Here is a 20262-nt window from a genome sequence, read left to right on the forward strand (position 1 = left end):
TATTCACAGAATAAAACATGGAATCTTATAACAACACTTGGGAATTTTTAATTTCTGAGATACCCCATTGCCCATGGTTAGAAATCACTTCATGTGGATCTGCAATTAATTTTGTAAACAAGGCTTTTTAATTTGCTTTAAAATTTTCGATATACATTTAAATTGTTGCTCAAAGCAGATTTACATAAAACCTTTGAACTTCTCTGAATTAAATCACATACCCTTGGAAGTAAATTAGGACCTGTGAGAGCTCTTATTGACTGACTTTCAGAGTAGGTGTGTTCATTTATATTTCTTTGAGTGTTTTGTCATTTCTAAATTAAAATATTTTTAGATTAGAATTTTACATTTCAAGAGTTTTAATGAGCAACTTTTAGTCAAAAAAATCACAGCCAATAATTTTTAGGTAGGCATGGTCTTCTTGGAATTGTTTTAATAAACTCATTTTTAGCGAACACCTTTCTATGTAGTATCCAACTCATTGATTTTGCAAGCTCCTGAGTCAAGTAATCATGTGAAAATACTTGCATTGTTTAATTATTGAAGGGGTAAAATAATAATTTTATTGATGGCATTTGAAATTTAATAAGATTTCTGCAATATATTTTGGAAGCCTTAAAATATATACTATATCATTGTTTTCAGAGGGTGGAAATTTTAGGAGTTGCTGCTTTTGAATGTCTTCATTGCTTCACGTATTATTTTCTATTATATGTTTTAACAATGAAGACATTTAAATGATTCTTTATAAATGCATGTCACTTATATTTCATATTTAAAATTTTCAAGGAAACAGTCCAACACAAAGATGTCTTTTATTACTTCCTCACTACCTGTTACTGCTATGCAAGAATTTACATCTTTTTTAAATTTTTCCTAATTTAAGGCAACTCCATCCTTCCAATAGCTCAGGTCAAAATCCTTGTGGTCGTCCCTGATGCCTGTTTCTCTATCATACTCTACATTCAATTTGTCTGCATAATCTGTCAGCGATGTGTCATAATACCCCAGAAACCAGCCACTCTCAGAAACCAGCATTCCCTGCTGCCCGCAGTGTCTGAGTAGCCTTCTCTTTGCCTGCGTCACTGTAGTAGACTCCTAACATCCAGCCTTTGGCTTTTGTCTTGCTCCCGTCAATTTCTTCTCAGCGCGACCACTAGAGTGGTTCTGCAAATATAAAAACTAGCTCTTCACACTCTATTGTGTCTGCCCATTTCATTCAGGGTCTTGCACGGCTCATGAAGCTCTCAGGGTGCCCCCAACACCATCTCCCACCTCATCTTGACTCTCCCACCTGCTCTCTGTAGTCCAGCCACAACTGGCCTCACTACTATTCTTTGGACACTCCAAACATGTTCTCACTTGAGGCCATTGGACCTGGCTGTTTCATCTGATATGAATGCCTTTTCCCAGAAAGAATGAAGTTTGCAATACATCCTAGTATGCCCACAAGATTTAGAATTTTACCACCACCTCCAAGAATCCCACACCGTATTTTTTAAACACCTGACTCTGCTTTGCTGTTCTCATTATTCATATAGCATTTATCAATGTCTAATATCTTATGTGATATATTGATTTGCTGGTTTTTTTTGTAATCTATCTTGCTTTTTAATGATACATGCTACCATGAGGTTAAAAAGTCACCAATACTCCCAAAGCACAGTACCACGGATATAGTTACATGCTGATAGATATTTGAATAAATACATTTCAGTGTCTTTATCTTAATATTCACCGGAAATTCTATTTAGTAATAACACTCTAGATATCATCATGATAAGATAGTAAACCTAAATGACTTTGGATGTTAGATATAAAAATACTGATTTTTTTCTCAATAGAACTTTGACAGAGTAATTATTAAATACCAACTGGAATATTAAGGGCAGCTTACAGCTTAAGGTCCCTTACACAATAGCTAGCCTTGTTTTATATACTGCAGGGGCTTGTCGATTCACTAGAAGAGATAGAAAGGCTCACCAACATGAAATATGAATAGTCCATGAAGTTCTCACAAAGACATAGACATGGCCAGAAGAGGATTCTTGTAACTTTGGATCAAGCTGTAAATTAATTAGGAAATTAATTTAACATTTCTAGAATGGGAGAATGGACGTGATTTATAAAACAATGAAGGCATTTATTTCAGGCTGAGGCTAGACATTATGGAAAGGTACAAAAATGGTAAATCTGGGGATCTTCATGAACTAGAGGACATGAATTGGTGAGGAAGGAAAAGTGAGTGTCCTTAGACAAGAAATGGTCAGTTTGTGATATATTTTTTCAGCCATGACAAGATTTTCTCTGATGTGTTTAAAAATCATGAATGTTGCAATGTTAAGACTAAGTAAAGTAACTGAAAAAATTGCTAATTCTTATATGTAATTACACTGTAAGTTTTTAGTACCTGTTTCTGAGCCAAATTGATATTAATAATTTTAAAATACCATAATTGTAAGAGTAATTTGTTACACTAAATCTTTTGATACATGAATTAAAAAATTGTATTTTCAATATAGTTTGTATAACATGTATTATATAAAGTTACAATTATGTATATATCTTAATAAATATTAAGACTTAAATCATTCATGTGATTTATATGAGACTAAATAATTTATACATCATCGTATATATCTGATGGGTCTAATCCCTAGGTAATGTAATTTTAGATAAAATTATCATTCTACTTGAAATTCTGAATTTAAGTTAAACTTAGAAAAAAGCAGAGGTCACTTTGAATTGGTTTTGGGTACGTGGTTTTGGGTAAGTAAAACTATCTAGAGGATCATACATTTCTTGTACATGAGAGAAAAGTTAATGCATTTACTATTCATATGGCATAAAAATAACTATTCATATTGCAATGAAGTATTTTTCTTTAGAATATTAGAATAGTCAAGCATTACATCTCGTTCTGTAAATAAGGTATAAATATTTTCAGTCAATGAAAGTCATCACTTCTATTTGGAACAAAATTCCCAAGGATAAACTTTATATTAAATTTTCATCGTTAAAAATGGCCTATTTCTATAGAGATTATCAAACATTAAGATGGCATAATTCAAAATAAACAACTTGCCTAATTGAAACCTGACTACAGTACTAGGTGTTATCTCTATTTATATTTTATGGTTTGCTTCTTTTAATTTTCTCTTTTGCTTCTGAGGGAATTTAAAAAGCATTTAAAATTAGCTTCTAGCTTTCAATAGCAGCTAGAAGGACATGTGTGCGGATAGCATTGGTATCAATTAAAATTCTGATCATTCCTTTTTTGCCCCTAAGAGTAAGATCAGCATTTTTAGAATGGGAATAAAAAGGCAAAGCTAAACAATATTCTAGTTATTTTCCTCAAAATTGAAATTGCAAGAAATTAAACAGGAGTTTAATTAACACATTGTTTTAAGCCTTTTTAGGTAAGTTCTGAGAGGAATGCTCTTGAAAAGTAGTGGTTCAGGTTTGCTTTCTGTGAATGAGGTTTGGTTTTCAGAACTTCATTCAACAGTAATTTAATTACTAAGATAGACTAATTTTAGCTTTGGGAGATAGTATTTGTGCAAAGTATTTATTTACTGTTCTCCTGAAACTTATTTGAAAACAAAACCTTGCTATACCTCTTCTCACAAGCCTCTCATCCTAGACTGTTCCTGTATTTGTAGCTAAAAGCTCTATGAAAATTTACTGTAAAAATTCATTTTTCTGCAGTTACCAAGGAGGAATTTCAGTTGCACATGATACCCAAAGCCAGTTCATCTCAAGAAAGGGTTGAGGAGAATGAGAGGAAAGGCAGTTAGGTCACTAAAAATTGATTCTATTACTCTTGCCATGTGTTTATGACAGCATGTCCTAAAGTTGTTCTGTACTTTTCTTCAGATATAAAGATTAATTTTAATGGAATAGAATATCAATTTATTAATTATAAATTTATAATTTAATTTATTTATGTCTGTCTCTTTTTTGTCTCTCAGTGGTTGATTAATTCATGTTAATATACTGTGGGCCATAAAGTATGCATTTAAAAGTTGGATACCGTTCACTGCATAAGTTGGATAGAGAAAATTGAACAATATATAAATTTAGCTAGTGGAAATTGATGACAGAACAGTATTAAAAAAAAAACACTTGCAGCCTTAATAAACTACCCTTCAACAATGATGATGACTTCTCACTCATGCTAGAGGTGATAAACGTGCAGATGTATAAATGAGAGATGAGCTGACAATGAACAGACTTAGAAATTAACAGCATTCTAGGTTATTACAGAGAATGGTTATCAAGCCCAGTGGACATTCCAAATGTTTCAATTACGATCAAGCTATTAGAAATGACTCACTGGAAGGTGGTAACTCAACTTCTAAAAAAAGTAGTATCCTCTAGGAAATCTCCTTTAAAGAAAGCCAGAGGCAGAAGGAAGGCATTAATATATTAATGATTCATATTACAAATTCAGATGACTCAAAAATGTCATTCATGGCTCAATTTTTTAAAGCATGACTTAAGTATTGAAATCTAGAATAAGCTGCTGTTAGTCCAAATATCGGTTAAATGTGTCTTAAGCAGGAAAAAAAGTGACACATTAAGAATTGGCCGAAGAGTGATTAACAAAAACATACTTGCCAAGACACTAGTAGGCTTAAGGTAATCCTACAAAGGATGCTAATGTATTTTGGGAAGCAAGAAACCTTAATTCAGTTGGATGCTGGTTAGTGTTTATCAACTGGCTCTGGTGACAGGGAGTGGGGCTCTGATTTATAACATGTGCCAATTTCTGCCATGTAAATATTCCCGCTGTGGCTGATTTTAGACTGTGTTTAACAGTCACCTCATAAAATTCCTGACAATTTGACAATTGCATCTTATAAGCCACTGGAGTCAGCTCTTGCACAGCACTGGCCAGAAGGGGCAGAGGGAGGGAGCTCTGCTAGTGACTGATGACTCACATTTTGCAATTTAGAAAGTGAGGTTTTAATCCTGACTTTGCTAATTATTTGCCTTGCAACTTTGAACAAGTTATGCATATTTACTGAGCTGAAGTTTTGTCACCAGTAAAATGGTACTAATGGCTTTACTAACATCATAAAGTTAGTGTAATGATTAAATAAGGTGATGCATGTAAAACATTTCGAAGAATATCTGACAAAGAGTAATTTTTTAACAAGTGGTATTTATTGCCTATTTATTGCCTATACATGCAAGGCTCCATTTATTATGAGAATTATAGCTATTACATTTTTAATGCTTTTGCTTGAGGTGTGCCTATAATTTTATTTCTGTTAATCACAGACCGCTCTTAAAAAAAATTCTCACTGACTTGAAGGTGAAATACATATCAATTTTAGTTTCCCAAAGCTCATATAGTTTAATGTTATTATTTTTAATTGTCATCCTGTAGATGAAAGCAAACAATAACACTCTGATGAATATTTAAGTATGGCCGATTCTCCTGCCTCGGCCTCCAGAGTAGCTGGGACTACAGCTGCGTGCCACCATGCCCAGCTAATTTTTGTATTTTTAGTAGAGACGGGGTTTCATCACGTTGATCAGGATGGTCTCGATCTCTTGACCTTGTGATCAGCCCACCTCGGCCTCCCAAAGTGCTGTGATTACAGACATGAGCCGCCAAGCCTGGCCAAGTTTCCTTTTTAAACATTTCTTTCCTCTTGGAATAAATGCAGAGACCAGCTGTATTAGGGAATTCTGGTAAGAGTCTTCTACTGGGGACCTGTGATAGGGGAAGACAAATTGGATTGGATCAGGAAAGGATTCAGGTTTAGTTCACAATATTTGATAGAGAAACAATTTGATGTTTCCCAATAATGGGCCAGTCCTAATTTTTGAGGTCTAATCAGTTACTTTGCACCATTTTATATAAACATTATTGTCCCCTGTGGAGAATGTTCATAGAAATGACTTTAGTCTGTGTGAAATGACATTTAATTTGTACTTGCAAAACTGCTTTAAAGTGTAAATTTGACATGTGCTCCTCAGGAGAGTAATTTAGGTATGGCATGCAGAGGTTTAATAAAAATAAATCAAAACACACACTTTCTTACAAATATGTTTTTAAAAATCCAATGACTGTGTTCAGTGATGCTTAGAAAATAATATGTGCACTGTACTACATTGATGTACCTTAAAATTTAGTGAAACCTCAAAGATAAGATGGATCCAATTAAATAAAATCAGAACCAAACTTAATACCAAACTATTTTTATGGTCAATGTTAGAATGTATGAACGGTAATTGTTTTAATATTTAACACAGACAAGTTTTGGTATAGACTCTTGTTCTTTACTAAGAGGTGTATCCGGTTCCAGTTACCACTCAATTGATGATATTGATACACAGTCATTAAAAAGTTTAACCAAAAGATTTTTGCAGCCTGTATCAGTGCAGTGTGTGAAACAGTATGCCTCTACATAGTAAAGAAGCTCAGTGTAATAACACAATGTGGAAAAGCAAAAATAATAAATCCCATTGAATACACCAATAAAAACTCTGATTATTCTTAGAAATCATGCAGTGTAACAACTTGACCTTATTGTAAGTCATTGTATAATATGTTATTGTATAACTTACAATAATTAATTTATTGTAGAACTTACAATAAATTAATTTTAATTTGTTACCTTATTGTAACAAATAATGATATATAAAATCTTGCATAGGGAAGTGGTGTTGAGGTGGTGGCAGAGAGTATACGCTCTAGCGTGAGAGTTGACCTCTCTTTCTTTAAGTTTACTTCCCTTTAAAAGAGTGACAACAATAATACTTCCCTGGTAGGGCTAAGAAAAGGATTAAATGAGACAACAGATAAACAGTACTTAGAACAGTGCAAGCAAGGTACAGCCTGAGTTCAATAAATATCGCCATCATTATTCAATTCTCTTAAGAAGTAATTACTTTTAGGGGTACTTTCCAAGACACATGCTAGCTATTTGTGGAAATTTGGTACAAATAATGATTTAAATATGGTAAAGTTTATGTGATATTTTCCTTTTCCTCCACTTGCTTGTACAGCATTTATTAATTGTATTCACAGGATGTAGCTAATTTTTAAAACCCAAGGGGTATATTGTTAGTTATACCACCGAATAGAGTTGCAAAGGAGTCCATAAATACACACAGAAGAATTGCTTTCTAACACTAATCATTATATATAAAATACTATAGGAGATGCTCTCATACTTTGAGGTCATAATTTATCCTGTAGTATATCTGGGACCTGTTTTACAGTTGCTGACCTTCTAGCTCATTATAGCCTACTATGTAGCTGCTTATGATTATTATGTGATTAGACTGATGATGTGATTAGAAGGAGCCAGACAGCCTCAGAGATGCTGTAGTAGCAATGATTAAAAGTAATTTTCTTGATGATAGGGGAAAAAAGTCATGTCTGATTTCTAATGTAATTGGAAAGCATGAGATGGCAATTTATGTGAATTATTATATCATACTAATGAGAAAATATATATTTACATATTTTTTAAAGATACTATCTTGTTTTCTCTAATCATAGAGAAAAATACTAACTTTCTGTCTTCACACATATGTTTGCTCATAGTTCACACAAAACCCAATAATTGTGAAGATAATCACAGAAAGATCACACCTCTGGGAACTGTCAAAATGCAGAGTCTTGGGGTCTGCTTTCTTTCTGGGAGCCCTGTTATTTGCACAGGTCACAGGCAAACTCACCAGCACATCTGAGATACTTTATCCTCTGTATTCAACAACCACTCATTTTTTCTGTGTGTGACTAAATTTTGTCGTGTCTCTGACTATTCAAAAAATCATATGAAATTAAAGAAAGATAAGTACAAGAAAGCAAGTCTGAAAAATATTCCCCAGTTAGATAATGTTTGCAATAGAACCCTGCCAACCAAATAATGATAAACTCTATCCATTAGCAATTAAGAGACCCAAGATTACCCAATGACCTACATTCATCAGACCATACATTATCTGATCTGGTTGGTACACCTTGACTCCTTTATAGAGTAATAATTCTCACTCCAGTGCTGTCAGCCTCCATGTCATTGAAGTTGCACAGGAACTATAATTTTTGTCTCATTTTTCTGACCAAACTCCCAATCTCTCAACTCAAAACCAATCCAGCTATCCATCTTTTTTTGTAGTGCATTCTGACTCCTGCAAACTGTTAGATTAAATCATGCATTTGAGCAGATTGGTGTCATCACACTTTCTAGGAACCCAGTGGCACCTGGGCCCCAATGCAGCTCAGCAATATTGCTATGCCCGTTGGTCATTACCTGTGCTGCTCATCGTAGCACCTATTTCAATTCTTTATTTTTCCCCTCACAAAAATCTACTCTACCAACAGTAACTTTTCTCTACGGATAGTTTCTCCTGCTTCTTCACAGAGAAAATTGGATCTTTTAACCTACAATTAAAACGTTTGCCTTTCTACTCACTCCCACACAGCCTGTGTGTATATTCTAGTATGTTCCATTAAATATAGATCCTTCTTCTGACCTAATGTTTCTCTTTAGCTACTGCTTTATCTTTTTCCTTCATTTTATAGCCAAGCTGTTTACTATATGGCTTAAATTAACTAACATAGTTAGTGTCTCATTTAAAATTTTAATCTGTAGTAAACAGACTTCTACCCCCATCAGCTTCACTGGAAATATTCCTGTTAAGTTCTCCAATTACTTTCTAAATGTCTTAGCCAAGGAATTCTGTCCAATCCTTATTTTACTTGAAGTCTCTATAGCCCTTATATTTATTCTTAGAGGTATAAGTTATTTGTATCTCTACTTTGAAGATTATAGTTTCCATCGTAGAAACTTTTCCCTTTATAACAAGGGAAAAATATATGCGTATCCCCACCTCCCATGATAAAGCAATGTTTTAACATTTTCATAGATGTCTTTCAATGATTTTTTCTATGCATATATATTTATTTTATACATGTGAACATTGTGCTATTTTTGTTTAACATGTCATAAATATTTTCTCACATTATTAAATAATCTTTAAAGATGAGATTTTTAAGGCTGTACAATATTCATTATATGAACAAAACATTATTTGTAGTTACTAGAAATTTCAATTTTATATTATTTTACCTTTATTGTGGTATAACACTTTGCTTTTTTAACAACTATATATTTTTCCCTTACTTTTTAGTTCCTGTGGCCAAAAGGAAACAAAAAAGTTGTCCTTTGTAGCATTTGTTAGTTTCTCTGGTGTAAATAATTCCACCATGGTCAATTTCACATTACCAACAGCATGCCACTAAATGAAGAGATGGAATGATCTCTCAATCTGCCAATCAAAACTGGGGCCAGCGAACCACTGCCAGTGGTCCTTCTGCTCCTATTCAGGCACCAGAGTTTTCTATGTTTACTGTCTCAAAATTAGAACCATCCCCCCAACAAAAAACAAGAAATTTTGGCTTCGAGAATCCAGTTAGGACCTGGTAAAAAAATCATCAAGTCTCTTTGATGGTACGGGGGTTGAGTTGTGTGTATACTGTCAGGACGTTATAGGGCTTTATAGATTTTCTAGCAGCTCAGCACGATACATACCAAAACTAATTTCCAGTTTGCCCTAGAGGGCAAAGATAGGGAGATGGACACACTGAAATGATGCTTTGGGGACTTAAGAAAATGACACTGCTCTAGACGAATAACTATAGACTGGTATGGAATATGGGCATCTCAGAAGATGCTGGCAGGAATAGCTAGCAGCGATCCCTTATACATAGCTTCTCTTTTCAACATCTTGACACTTAAAACTTAGATAAGTCACTTAGGGAAGTTATAGGAGTGGGAGTTAGGGGGAGATGAGATTAAATCAAATCAACTTTGCAATGCCTGGAAGAATAGAAGCTCAAAAAAGAAATAAAGTTCAGTTTCGGAAAAAAATAAAGTTGGAATTACCTGTGCACTTGAATTTAGAAAATGAGCTTTCTATTCACCATTTTCTATAAATAATGCTTCTATGTGTACTCTGATAAATAAACTTTCTCTCTAATTAATTAAAAAAATGAACTCCTAGCAAAGCAACTGTAGGGTCAAAGGAAATAAACAATTTTAAGGTTCTAGAAATTATCAAAGATTGCCTCACAGAAATCTCATAGCAATTTACAGGGTAAAGAACCTTGAATGGATCCAGCAATCTTCCAACTTCATACCCCACCAACTCCCACCTGCCCAAAAGCAGCTAGAGAATGCTGGTACTGAGACAGATAACCTAGGGTATCCAACCATGTTCTGAAAGGTTTGCATTTAAAAGTATTTATGCATATGCAGTCAGAAATATATATTACATTCTTGAGAAAACTAAAAATTCTCTTTGCTAGACCTGTCTGTTACATATCTCCTCTAATGATGACTGTTGCTTTTTACTTTGTAGTCAAAGATTTCCTGAAACTCATAAAGTATGTGGTCAGTGGTATCTTCTGAGGCAGGGTTGATGACTGGGCCACTTTTGCAGGGGAGGGATTAATGATGTTCTCATCCTTCCTCACAGGCCTAGCTTCATCAATGTCCAGCCTCCAGAGGGCCTTCCCAGGAGGGTAGGCGTTAATGCAAGCAAGTGGTGGTCTGCATAGCTGAGCAGAGTCTGCTGTGTTTCTGATAAATTGTGAAGAGCCACAGACCTTTGCCTAATGAAGGGCCTCAAGCTCCTGCTGGTAAGAATTTGACCTTTTATTCAAATTAAAATGGGGAACCTCTGCAAGGTTTGAAAATTGGTAATGAGATTATCAGATTTGTGGGTTTAATTTTATTTTAACTTTTAAATTTTTTTTTTTTTTTTGAGACAAGGTCTCACTCTGTTGCCCAGACTGGAGTGCAGTGGCATGATCAGTTCTCACTGCAGCCTCGACCTCTTGAGCCTAAGCAATCCTCCCACCTCAGCCTCTGGAGTAGCTGGGACGATAGGCACATACCACGATGCCTGGCCAAGTTTTTAAATTTTTTTATCTTGACAAGGTCTCACTGTGTTGCCCAGGCTGGTCTTGAACTCCTGAGCTCAAGCAGTCTTCCTGCCTCGGCCTCCCAAACTTCTGGGATTACAGGCATACCACCACATGACCAGCAGGGGCTTGTGTTTTAAAATATAACTCCAGCTGCTCTTCAGAGAATAGGATGAAACACTGTCAAAAGCAGAAGAAAAGAGACCAGTAGAGGTTCTTGCCTATGAGAGATGATGGTAGATTGGTAGAGTGCTGCTCGTAATATGGAAACTGCCTTGGGAAATTTTCAGTGTCTTTTAACATTTTTGACTGATGAAAGGTCCATTAAATAATCCTAGAGAATTGTGTTCAGTTGTGGTTACAATTTCATGATTCAAAACTTGACAAGTACAAGCTATCAGTTTTAATTGCAGGATTTATTTTTGGTCCTTCATTTGTTTCAAATGATTGTTTAAGCTAGAATCAAATGTGTATTATGCCACTGATAGAGAACTAGAAGAGTGTCCCTTTAAAAAAAATTTCACCAACAGTATAACTTTTAGTCACAATTGAGCAGGAATTGGGGTATCTAAGAATACCAGGATGGGAAAAGTATCAATTTTTCTTAGAGACAAAACTGGTTCAGAGGGACCACTGGTGTTCTTAAATTTTTTAAATTGTGGTTAAATACATACAACGTAAAACTTGCCATTTTCACTATTTTTAAGTATGCAATTTAGTGGCATTAGTTATATTCACAGTGTTGGACAGCCATTGCCAATATCTATTTCCCAAATTTTTCGTCAGCGCAAAAGAAACTCTGTTTCCGTTAAGCAACATTCTCCATTCCTTCCTTCCCTAACCCCAGGTAATCTCTAATCTCCTTTTTGTTTTTATGAATTTGTATATTCTGGATCTTGAACAAGAGTGGAATCATAGAATATATGACCTTTGGTGTTTGGCTTATTTCAGTTAAATAATGTTTTCAAGGTCGTAGCATACAACAGAACTTCATTTCCTTTTATGGCTGAATAATATGCCATTGTATGCATATGCTCCATCTTGTTTATCCATTCATCTGTTGGTGGCTACTTGGGTTGATTCCACCTTTTGGCTATCATGAATAATGCTGCAGTAAACATTCATGTACAAGTATCTGAATCCCTGTTTACAGTTATTTAGGGCATATACCTAGAAGTAGAATATCTGGTTTATATGGTAACTCTATGTTTAACTTTTTGAGGGACTGTAACAGTGGCTCCACTATTTTACATTCCTACCAGGAATGTAAAAGTATTCTACTTTCTCCACATTTTTGCCAACAATTATTTTCAGTTATTATTATTATTACAGCCAATCTAGTGAGTGTAAAGTGAAATCTCGTTGTGGCTTTGATTTGCATTTCCATAATGAGTAATGATTTTTGAGCATATTCATAAGCTTATAGGCCATTTTTATATTTTCTTTAGAAATATCTATTCAAGTCCTTTGTGTTTAAATTTGTGTGTCTTTTTGTTGTAGAGTTTTACGAGTTCTTTATATATTATCAATATTAAACTTTTGTCAGATATATGGCTTGTAAATAATTTATCCCATGTGTAAGCTTTCTTTTCACTTTCTTGATAATTGTTTTTTATATGAAAGTTTTTAACACTGATGAATTCTAATTTGTCTGTTTTATTTATTTTGTTGCTCATACTTTCAGTGTAATGTATGAGAATCTATCACCAAATCCAAGATCATACAAAATTTACCCCTATGTTTTCTACGAAGAGTTTTGTGGTTTTAGCTCTTATATTTAGATTGTTAGTCTATTTTGATTTAAGTTTTGTAAATGGTGTGAGGTTGAGATAAAAGTTTATATTTTGCATTTGGAAATCCAAGAGTTACAGGATTATCTATTGAGAAGTTATTATTTCTTCATTGAGTGGAATTGGCTCCCTTATTGACAATTAATTTACCGTAAATATATGGGTTTCATTGCTGGAGTCTAAATTCTGTTCAGTCACTCTATTTGTCTGTCCTTATGACAGTACCACACTGTAGCTCTGTAGAAAGTTTTAAAATTGTAAAGTGTGAGTTCTCCATCTTTGTTCTTCTATGTTAAGATTATTTGGCTATGCAGGACCCCTTCAAATTCCACATGAGTGTGACAATCAGATTTTACATTCTTGAAAAAAATGGTGTCAGAATTTTGAAAGAGATCATTTTAAATCTGTAGATTTCTTTGGGTAGAATTGACATCTTAACAATATTACATCCTCCAGGCCCATGAACATAAGACGCCTTTCCATACATTTCATCTTTGGCTTCTTTCAGATTTTTTTTTAATTTGCAGTTTACAAGTTTTTCACATCCTTGATTAAACATATTTCCCAGTATTTTATTGTTTCGGATGGTATGAAATGGGTTTAATTTCTTTTTCAAATTTTTCATTGCATTTTGTATAGAAACACAAATTATTTCTGTGCATTGACTTTATACCCTGCAAGTTTGCTGAAATCATTTATTAGCTCTAGTCGCTCTCTTGTGGAATTTTAAAAATTTTTTGTATGCACGGGATCAGGCTATCTCTGAATGTAGATAGCTTTTCTTCTTTACTTCCAATTTGAATGACTTTTATTTCTTCTTTTTATCTAATCGCTATAGATAGAACTTCCAGTACAATGCTGAATAGAAGTGGTAAAAATGGGCATCCTGTCTTGTTTATACTTTAAAGGAAAACTTTCAGGTTTTCGGCATTGTATATATTAGCTATGAGGTTGATAAATTCTTTTTATCGTGGTAAGGAAGTATTTCTAGTTTTCTTAGCGTTTTTATCATAACAGAGTGTTGGTTTTTGTCTAACACCTTTTCTTCATTAATAGAGTTGTCACGTGTTTTGGTGTTCTGCTTTTTGGCACATATGTGACTATAATTGTTACATTTTTCTCAATACATTTATCATTTTATCAGTGATATGATAAAATGTTCTGCTTTGTCTTTGGAACAGTATCAATTTAAAGTCATTTTTTCCTTGATATTAGTGTAGCCTCCCCAGATCTCTTTTAGGTTGATTGTCTTAAATGTTTTTTTTCATCCTTTCATTTTCAATCTGTCTGCACGTTTTAGATCTTGGGTGAGTCTCTAATAGAGAACATATAGTTGGATAATTTTATACATTTCTCTAATGCCTGCGTTTTAATTGAAGAGTGTAATTCATATACACTTAAAGCAATTGCTGATAGAAAGAACATCTGCTCTTTTGCTATTTGTTTGCTGTATATGTATCCGTTTCTTTTCTTTTTGTGCCTTCTTACCTTCCCTGTCTTGTTTTTAGTTCAGTATTTCATGTGAGCTGTTTTGAGTCTATTCTCATTTTTTGGTGTATATAATGTGTGTGTGTGTGTGTGTGTGTGTGTGCGTGTGATTATAATGGGTATTACAATTATAATTTAAATTAATAAAAAATCTAGTTTGAATTTATACTTCTATAGCATATAAAAAACTTTGCTCCTATATCGCTATTCCCCCTTTATATTGTTGTCAAAAATTATATTTTTATACATTGTATGTTAAATAGTGTAAACCTATAGACTTTTATGCATTTGTCTTTTAAATACTGTAGAAAATATAGAGTTTCACATATAAAATACAATAATACTGGTTTTTATATTTGCCCATATAGTTATCTTTACTAGAGATCTTTATTTCTTTACATGGCTTCAAATTACCATTTAGTATCTTTATATTTTCACCTGAAGGATTTTATTTTTGCGTGTATGTCCCCTGCCCACCTGCCAGAGAGATTCACCTGTGGCCCCCTGCCATTCCTTTGGAGCACTTTCACTTGTGGCCCACCCCCTGCTCTACCAGAGTTCATTTGCCAGTGGCCCCTGACAGTGCTATTGTCAGCAGAACCTTGGTTCCCCCGCTGCAGGTAGTGTTTGACCTTGAGGGGCCAGAGAAGAAAACCATGGCCTGGTACCAGCCCCTCAGAGTTAGAGCATGCAGCCCAGGAGTACTGAGCTTAGTCTTAGCCCTCTGAAAACATCCAGAAATAAAGCCAATCAACTAAACCCAGTTTACACCACAGTCAAACCCTCAAGGGCATTACAGAGAATAAAAGCTAAAAGCATCATCAAGAGGATAGGAACTTCAAAGATTAAAGAAACATCAGCCTACACAAATGAAAAAGAACAAGCGTAAGAATTCTGGCAACTCAAAAAGCCAGAGGGCCCCTTTACCTCCATATGAGCCCACTAGCTCTCCAGCAATGGTTCTAAGTGAAATGACCAAAATGACAACACAGAATTCTGATTGTGAATGGCAAAAAAGCACACTGAGATTCAGGAGAAAGATGAAACCCAATCCAAGGAATTCAAGAAATCCAATAAAACAATACAAGAGCTGAAAGACAACTAGCCATTTTAAGAAAGAATCAAACTGAACTTCTGGAATTGAAAAGTCCACTACAATAATTTTACAATTTAGTCAGAAGCATTAACAGCAAAATCGACCAAGCTGAGGAAAGAATCTCAGAGGTTGAAGACTGATTCTTTGAATCAACTCAGACAAAAATAAAGAAGAATTTTTAAAAATGAACAAAACCTCCAAGAAATAAGGGATTATGTAAAGAGACCAAGTTTGTGACTCATTGTTTTTCCTGAGAGAGGAGAGAAAGCAAGCAACCTGGAAAACGTATTTGACGACACAGTCCAAGAAAATTTCCCCAATTTCACTATAGAGGTTGACATGCAAATTCCAGAAATACAGAGAACTCCTGTGAGATAATATCCAAGATGGTCATCCCCAAGGCACATAGTCATCAGATTCACCAAGATCAATGCAGAAGGAAAAATGTTGAAGACAGCTAGGGAGAAAGGTCAGGTAATATACTAAGGAATCCCCATCAAGCTAGCAGCAGACCTCTCAGCAGAAACCTTACAAGCCAGAAGAGACTGGGGCCTGTTTTCAGCTTTATTAAAAAAGAATTTTCAACCAAAAATTTTATATTCTACCAAATAAGCTTCATATGTAAAGGAGAAATTAAAATTCTTCTCAGGCTAGCAAATGCTAAGGGAATTTGTTACAACTAGACCAGCTTGACAAAATGTTCTTAAAGCAATGCTAAACATGGAAATAAAAGAATGACAATTGCTACCACAAAAACACACGTAAGCACATAGTCCACAGACATTATAAAGCCACTGTGTGATAAAGTCTACAAAACATTCAGCTAACAATACGATGACAAGATTAAAATCCCACATGTTAATGCTTACCCTAAATGTAAATTATCCAAATACCCCATTGAAGAGATATAGAGTGGCAAGCTGGATTAAAAAAAAAAAAAAAGAGGTCTAACTGTGTGCTGTCTTCAAGAGACCAATCTCACATGTAATAACACCTACAGGCTCAAAGTAAAGGGTTGAAGAAAAATCTACCATGCAAGTGGAAAACAAAAAAGAGCAAGAGTCACTATTCTTATATCAGATAAAACAGACTTTGGTATTTCTTGCAGAATAGTTCTAGTGGTAATAAATTCTCTCAACTTTTGTTTATGTGAAAATGTCTTAATTTTGTCATCATTTTTGAAGAACAGTTTTACCAGGTGTAGAATTTTTTGTTGACTTTCTTTGTCCTTTCAGTACTTTAAATATGTCACTCAGTCGTTTTCTGCCCTCCATAGTTTTGGATAAGAAATCAACTATTAATCATATTGAGAATCATTTATACATAATGAGTTGCTTTTTGTTTACTTCTTTCAAGATTTTCCCTTTGTGTTTTGGCAATTTGATTGTAATGTGTCTTGAGGTGAAGCTCTTTAAGTTTGTTCTAAATGGAACTTGTTCTTCTTGAATATATAAATTCATGTATTTCACCAAATTTTGGAAGTACATGCCTATGACTTATGCAAACATTCTTTTGTCTATTTTCTCCTTCTGAGACTCTTATAATGTATATGTTGGTCCACTGGATGGTATTCCATGGGTCCCTTAGTCTCTGTTTACTTAATTAATTTTTCTTTCTGCTTTTCAGACTGGATAATTTCAATTTCCCTGTCTTCATGTTTGCTGATTCTTTCTTCTGCCTATTTAAATCCACTGCTGACCCCTCTCAAATGAATTTTTCTATTTCCGTTTTTAACTTTTCATTTCCAGATTGTGTGTAGTTCCTTTTAATAATTTCTATCTCTTTATTGGCATTTTTGTTTTGTTCCTTTCTCATTTTTCTGATTTTCTTTATTTGCCCCTATTTTTCTTTACCTCTTTGAAACTATTTAGGACAGTTATTATAGAGTCTTTTCTAGTTATTCCAATGCCTGGGCTTACTCAGGTATGGTTTTTGTCCATTTATTTTGTCGCTTTGAATGGACCACACTTTTCTATTTCTTTGCATAACTTGTGATTTTAAGTTTTGAAATTGGACACATTTGAATATTATAATGTAATTTTCTAAAGATTCTCCACTTCCTCCAGGATTTACTTTTTTTAGTTGTTGAAGGTTGTAGTAGTACATTTACTTAGTGCCTCTTTCAAGCTAGTTTTGCATTGACCGTCCCTTTAGCTCATATTCAAGAAGTATTTTGATAGGGATTTCTTTGAATTCCAGGAGTTAAAAAACAAACCAAGAAAAAAACTTTCATTCTGCTGTTTGGATCTGTGCTGGGCTTTCTTTCACAGCATAGCCAGTTTACCTCTAAGCCTAGGGCTCAGCCTGAGGGGAATATTTTATGTCTTCGAAAGGCTTTTCTGAGCGTGTGTCTTTCCCTGATGTGTGTATGACTTTCTAAATTATCCCATATATATAAGTGATTTTCAGTGCTTTTCAAAATACCACTCCATAGCATTTCCTAATGGACTTTTAGATACTTTATGTTCTGTCTCACCATAATTTTTTGTCCCAGGTATCTGTAGGTTGTTTGCTTGCTTTACAGTGTTTTCAAGCAACTCCCTTCACTTTTCCAACCTCAGTGGGTTTCAAGCTCAGAAGGACAGAGGTGGGAACCTTGTGTCATCCCCCGACAGGTTAGAATAGACATACATAACTTTTTGCAAATAGGACCTGCTCTGTTCTGTCCAGAAGCAGGGACCATCACCCCACACTGAGAATGCTGCCTGCCTTCTTTTATAGTGTCACCAGGCTGGGGAGATGTTGAGGCAAGGGCAAGTAAAAAATGGCAGAAAATTTTTCTATCATCTTTAAGTTATCTTTTTCCTGATTGAGCAATCATCTCTGTGTTGCAAATCTTTTCCTGTTTTCCAGAGTTCTTATAAGGTGTTTTGTTTTGTTTTTCTGAGAGGTTGTGCATGTTTTTCAATGTTTCTCTTGAGGAACAGAAGCTTGGAACTGGCTACTCTATCAATTCATTGATGTCAGTCCAGTAAATATTTTACTTTATATTTATTATTCATTCTATACAAAGAAAAATAGATGTGTGTGTGTGAAGATGTGATGAAGTGTCAGTATATAAGCCAGCAAGGGAAATGATAGTTCTTAAAGAAGAGGTGGAATGAGGACAGTTCTCCATTAAGAATGACTCTCCAATAAGAATGAATGCTCAAGTATAGGTTGGCTGGTTAAATGGTGCATAGGTAGATACATTTCAAATGTTTTTGCTAAGGCTTTGTTAAAACACTGCTAATGCCTTAAAAGGAATACTTTGGATAATTTCACTTAATTAATTAGTTAAGCATGTAAACACTGAGATAAATTCCTGTATTATTAAATATGCTTGAATAATGTGATGTGAGTGGTGGCAGGGAGTTTTCTTCTATGAGTATACAATAATTTAGTTAACTAATTAGACTTTTAGGCTGCTATTAATTTTTTGCTATTATAAGTAGTACAGCAATGAGTGCCACAGTACCCAAGTTCATCTTGAATCTTGTATTTAGGTATTTGCTACCTTTTCAGACTTAGAATATAGATCTTCCCACTTAAGGTCCTTGGAATTACCAAGGACGTAATCAGTTTACATAAAGCCCATGTAATACATAACAGAAATATTTAGAATACATAATATTCTAAAGTGTATTTTACTCCGGGAAAACATTTTTTAAAAGGAAACAAACTAGTTAGGAAAGTTGTTTTGCAGATGAGAAGATATGGAGAGATAGCAAATAAGAAAGATTGCTGACACAGTTTCATCAAGGAGGTATTATCCTTTTATTTGTCTAGTTGTTTGGGGGCTACAGAGATATTTTATCTTATAAGTCGAGCTTATGCATTTGAGATCAGGTGTGTTCAGGGTGGTATGGCCGTAGACGAGCTTATGCATTTGAATTATTGTTATTTATTCAGCATTTTCCTGTTTTTCCTCAATTATAATAAATAAACCAACCTTTACTGGTTTACATTATTACAGACAAAACTGGCTCTTTAACTTCATCTTTTATAGATTTACAAAAGGCTGGAAATGACTTTTTTGTGCAGTGCTGTTTTTAACTTTTACTAGTTAAATCTACTTTTTCTACTAAGCATGAACGCAGTGTGGAGAAAACTGGCTGTTAAGAATATGTAGAGATTTCAGATAATTTAGTTTCAATCTTGCTCTCAATCTTATCCAAATAAGTAGGAGTCTCCATAGTTGGAACAGAGCATCAGAAGGAGGAAGAGTCCCTGTTGGTGTGTGTGGAAAGAGAAAATGAGGAAGAGAGAGATGGCAAGAAGAAAATTTTATTTCAACATAAGTTAAAATTTATACCTGACTTAGTTTCTGTAATTTTTATAACTTAAGCCATAAAAAGGTATGACAAAGAACAAGTTTTCATTTTTACTTATGTTTATAAGGTACTATTCTAGAAAGAAAAGGTCTGATTGATTGAAAACAACATCACAATTATGTTTTCAAATTCAGTAATTGTTGCAAGTTCAGTTTTGACCTACTAAGGTCTACATTTTGGGCAAATATTTTCCAGTCATATTGAAATAATCTTCAAGCCAATTATATGTATATATAATGGATTATATACATATATGATTATGTAGACTTTCCGAATCTATTATTTTAAGGTCACCCAGAAGTAAATAGCATCATATTGAAAGTTTTTATTGAGACACTCAGATATTCACGAAATTCCATAATAAAGTGTGTTGTGAGTCAGATCAAAATGTAGATATCAAAAAGAAATTCCAATAGCTAATTCTCACTCACTTTGAGGGTAGAAAATTGTAAATAATTTTATGAAGATAAATTTTTCAGGGAAATTTGTTCTATTTGTTCCACCCACCAACATGCAAGAGGTAAAAGCGTGTGAAGTGTGTGAGATAGTAGAAGTATGTGTCTGTGTGTATATGTGGGGGTGAGGGTTTATCTACCTCCATTACCTTAAGGGTAGAAGGTGAGG

At 34.2% G+C, this 20262-nt stretch overlaps 1 long non-coding RNA gene across 4 annotated transcripts in view; it reads left to right on the forward strand.

Annotated features, from left to right (window-relative positions):
• Positions 1 to 20262, forward strand: part of LOC109023603 (uncharacterized) — a 480000-nt gene that overhangs the window by 144264 nt on the left and 315474 nt on the right. For all 4 annotated transcript variants that reach the window (XR_010131592.1, XR_010131593.1, XR_010131591.1 and 1 more), the window contains exon 3: positions 10504 to 10666. This is a non-coding gene — a long non-coding RNA (uncharacterized lncRNA). The remainder of the gene's footprint in view (positions 1 to 10503; positions 10667 to 20262) is intronic.

This window comes from Gorilla gorilla, chromosome 18, assembly GCF_029281585.2.
Source record: "Gorilla gorilla gorilla isolate KB3781 chromosome 18, NHGRI_mGorGor1-v2.1_pri, whole genome shotgun sequence".
Taxonomy (NCBI): domain Eukaryota; kingdom Metazoa; phylum Chordata; class Mammalia; order Primates; family Hominidae; genus Gorilla; species Gorilla gorilla.